The sequence below is a fragment of the Limulus polyphemus genome, unplaced genomic scaffold (assembly GCF_000517525.1).
Source record: "Limulus polyphemus unplaced genomic scaffold, Limulus_polyphemus-2.1.2 Scaffold1, whole genome shotgun sequence".
Classification (NCBI taxonomy): domain Eukaryota; kingdom Metazoa; phylum Arthropoda; class Merostomata; order Xiphosura; family Limulidae; genus Limulus; species Limulus polyphemus.
This window is the reverse complement of record NW_013665611.1, coordinates 1215918-1220935: the sequence shown is the minus strand read 5'-3', so window position 1 is coordinate 1220935 and position 5018 is coordinate 1215918.

The window sequence follows — 5018 nt, the reverse complement described above, 5'->3', positions numbered from 1 at the left end:
ATATATATATATATATATATATATATATAAGGGGCGTTGCAAAATAAATCACACTTTTTCCCCGAAGTAATGACGAACTTGGTAGGACCTCGAATATCATCACTCGTGAGAAAACGTCATTTCAACGTACTCTTGGGTGTTTGACTCTTCGAGTTTCATTTTTTGCGAAAACTTTTCAACCATGGTGCTCACTAGAACTCAGGTTCGTGTCGCATGTGCTGCCTTCGGTATGGCTCAGAAATTAGTCGCAGACATGCTCCCAGAATTCAAGTCTTCCAATCGACACACCGCAATGCCAGATTTGATAAATCCGATTAATGCCTCAAAAGTTTCAGAATTGTTGAATTTGAAAGAGTGGTCCTTGAAAAAGTGGTGGAATGTGGATTAGGAATTCTCCAGATTTAAATCCCGCCGAAAATGTCAGAGCTTTCGTTCAACAACGCACAAAAGAAATGTTGGAAACGTTGCCTGAATGCGAAAGACACAAACGTGAAACCTTGATTCATGTTCTCACTGATGTGCTCACAGAGACAGCCACAAGAACAGACAAGTTTGTTACATTGTTGAAATCTTTTGCAAATCGATTAAAACTCGTGCGTAAGAACAATGGTGGCCTAATCAAGCGATATTGATTGAATTAAATTCTTATTTTACTTGTTATGCTCTCGGGAGGAAAAAAATGTAATTTATTTTACAACACTCCTTATATTTTATCTTATCCGTGTACTAAAAATAATATTTACAGATACTTTTTATATTTCACATTTAAAAAATATAGGTTTGCGTGTCAAGTTCGAAAAACAGAAGAAAATTAAACTTGTAGATAAATCTTGATCTTAGAAGTGTATAATATGGTGGTTAGTAATAATTGTATTTCCATAACATAAAAGATATTAGTTGTAAAGTTGAAAAACATTCACGCTTTTCTGGTAGTGATAAACAATAATATATTCGTTCTGTTGTAAGAGTAGCAGCTTTCTTTACACACGTTTATGGTTTCAAAATATTTGTATTATGAATATTCATTTATACTTATGTGTATTAAGTCAGTACATAATGTGTTTCATATACTGTGTTTTATATCCGTTACAAATGAATACACACACACATATACATTTCATTTGCAGACCAAAAATGATAAATAAAATACTAGGAAATAGACTTGATGTTTTCAATTTTATTTCAGTTTCGAAGCACTGCTTTGATCATTGTCTTGTAACTGCTTTTAAGTCTTCATGCATATATACAAAAATAAGTAAGTCGGTTAAGATATTGTATTATGTGTGTGTGTGTATTCAATGAATGTCTGGGGAGTAGCCGCAACGTTAAGAAAGTGTTCTATCTATACTCGAAACTAAAATAAATTTTAAGAAAAAACTCAAAGTTGGATGGTAGTGGGTTATTTACCATCTTTTGATCTTCTCACAGCTAACGGAATACGCATGTCAACAGCTGAGGCAGTTTTCAGGATTGCTGTAAGTGTGTCATTTCCATTTCGCGTACAGGTAGGATTGATAACTAATGTAGATTTCTTAGTCAAGTTAGACATTTTTTCATCAGCTACGTCAGTTGCTTAAAAACCTTGATCATTTTAGTTCCAAAGTCAATTTAAATTTATGAAGTTTTAGCGTAACGTTTTTAAACACCCTGATTAGTTTACACTACAGCCTTCTTTAAATTTAGAGACAAATATGCTGTTTTTGATTTTGAAGAGCAACTGACAAAAGACAGAGACAGTTCTTTTAAGTGTCGCGTTTTTAATGAAATTCAAGTGAAGCCCCCCCCCCCCCAGTTGCACAGCGGTATGTCAGCGGACTTACAATGATACCCGTGGTTGGCAGAGCACAACAGATAGCCCATTGTGTAGCTTTGTGCTTCATTACAAACAAACAATTAAAATGAAGCCAAGTTAACGTACTGGACAAATCACAAACAAATTAATGTGAATATTATTGGAAAAGAGAGACAGATAAAATAGACAGAAAGATAGATTGACTGTTTGAGTCTAAGTTATGCATATGAACAGACTTAGACAGAAAGACAGTAATGTAGATAGATAGAGACAGAAGTAGCTAAATCGATAGTTGGCTAGATGTAATTTAGTAGTAACGAAAATTAACACTTCCAGAGTATGTTGACGTATTCCCTGAAGACCACGACTACAAGGAAGCTAGTTATCTTATAATGAAGCAGCTGAACGCACTGCCACCTGGGACGACTTTTACAACAGCTCTTTTATTTGACTTATTACATTGCTGAGTGACTGTTTGGCTCACTTTTGTTACCACGTGGCTACAAAACAGACAGCAGAAGGCCTTCACTGTATCACGTTCTGCGATACAGCAAAATATTATCGATCTGTGCTAGTTTCCATTTTAGCAAGAAATGAAGTCCCATCATATATAAAAGCAGATTTTTGTGAAAGCTTTAAACTTTGCCTGTATATGTATATTAGCAATTTTGGAAATTTAAAACTTACATGAAATCACAAGCACACTAATTTCACACGTGTAGTGTTTAGAAACCTCTCTAAAATACAGAAGTGCCTTTTCTGAACACCCGTAAAAGAGCCAAAACATGAATTTAACTTTTCAAGTTAAAATTTTCGTGCACCAAAGTTAATTTATTGGAGTTCAATACAATGTTATGGCATCATATTTATTCAGTGGCGTGCATAAAGGTAGAAACATCTGAGATAGCTGCTCCAAGCACTCGTCTGACCTAACTCAGTCCCAACTCAGGGAAAGGTTCACTTGTGAGATATAAAAAAATATCATTTTTTGTGCCCAGGGGCCCATCTGGTTATACTCAGTTCAAACTCGTATATTCATACTTGAAAGATACACAAAATTAACACTTTTGGGACCCAATTGATGCACAGATGTAACTTACCTATAAACAGGATCTTAGACCCCACATCTTGGCCCGGCACGGCCAGGTGGTTAGGGTACTCGACTCGCAGTCTGCGGGTCGCGGGTTCGAATCCCCGTCACACCAAACATGCTCGCCCTTTACGCCGTGGGGGCGTTATAATGTGACGGTCAATCCCACTATTCGTTGGTAAAAGAGTAGGCCAAGAGTTGGCGGTGGGTGGTGATGACTAGATGCTTTCCCTCTAGTCTTACACTGCTAAATTAGGGACGGCTAGCGCAGATAGCCCTCGTGTAGCTTTGCGCGAAATTCAAAAACAAACAAACAAACCCCACATCCATGTTATAATATTATAAGAAACAACTAAAAACATGATTTGATTTTATTTATGTTATAAGTTAATGTATTGCTTTATTTACGCAAGATTAATAGGATTAAGCTGTGGGTGGTAGGTGGGGGGGGGGAGAAGCAAAATATTTTTGTTTCAGGGCCTTCATAATGCCATTGTATAAATTGCGTAGATTAATACAGTAGTCGCTACTTCTCATTGTCTATTTTTCAGTTCTTAACTTTTGGGTTTTCTCAGATAGAAATACAGTTTTCTGTTTTTACAACATATATCTCAACTCCACAAGTAAGCAAACTGTCGAATTAGTGAGGTGTTTCAACGTACCACATATAAAGTGGAGTTATTAAGCAGATCTTTGAAAAGTTTACCGTTAAAATATTCCCATTTCAGCTCCTCAAATTCGTGGTCCTTTTCTGATCTTACTTTTCCAGATTCCCTAGGCCAATTGTGGTTCGTGTCATACTGTCACGCTTGCCTAGAGAATGTCTTTGTTTCTTTATTTGGTTGTTGTTAAGCGCAAAGGACATACAATTACAGTAAGACCATTTCTCATTATATTTTATTAAATACTTATATTAGCGGCTTAATTTTTCAAGTTTGTTTTTCAGCCACTATTGTCCCATTTAACTTTAGTTGAGAAATGTTTGAAATACTTTTAAAATAGTGTGTAGCTTTGTGCATAACAAAGGGCTATCTGTGCGCTACCCACCACATCCATGGAAACACAATTTTTGGCGTAGTAATCCTGCTGATTTACCGGTGAGGGCTATCTAGATAAAGAAAGAGGTAATGCTTTAAACTATGCATGTCTGTGTTTTTTCTTTGTTTCTGATTAATAAAATATTTCATTATTTTAATGACGATGATATATTTTCATTCATACACGTTTTCACAGTCATCAAGCTTCCTAGAAACATTGTCATAACTTTGTGTTGGAATCTCATGAACGTTTATAGGATAAGACTCAGGATGAAGGGAACAAAGATTTACATATTGGGTCAGTGTTCGAAAAGTTTCAAGTGGACTACTTTTTTGTTTTCTACGTTGAATTAAGTCAGCAAGTGAGGACATCCTTATTTAATTTCTGATAGAAAACAACATTCATTCAATTATGCTTTGACTGGCTTATACTTCGTCAAAAATCATTGTCAGGATGATCAAGAAACCCTTCGTCGAACCAGCATCGTGCTTTTGTTTTTATGTTCATCCCATTTCGCTCAGTATTATGTTAATTAAAATATAAATATGTGTGACGGATTTATAATTATATATTTATTTTAATATCGATGTTTGTTTAAATTAAATCTATATTTAGAAATGTACATAATGTATACCGTTAAATGTGTATTGCGAAACTCCGGCTTATTCTCTAACGTTGTAGAAGATTATCAAGTGTAAGAATCAACAATATATGTGTGCATGTAAACGCTAGTATAGCTTTGTATTGTTACGTAATCTCAATTTTCGAGAAACTCTCCCCACGCCTATAAATATAACAAACGCGCCGCGCCAAAAAACAGTATCTGTTATTGGTTTGCTATAGTTGGTATACTATAAACCTCGGAAGTTATAATTGTGAATAACACTTATTAATCGGGTAACTTCAGATATATTGACCAGGAACGTTTATAAATTTCGAACATTATAAATCATTTAGCTTCAGTGGATTCATATCAGACATTAGTACTTTTAAGAAGATATTATATAACTTCAACGCTAAAAGAAACTCGACCTGTAATCAGCGTGTGATCAGTGAGAACTACAGAGCTAGTTAGCTCCTATTAAGTGAACTATACCT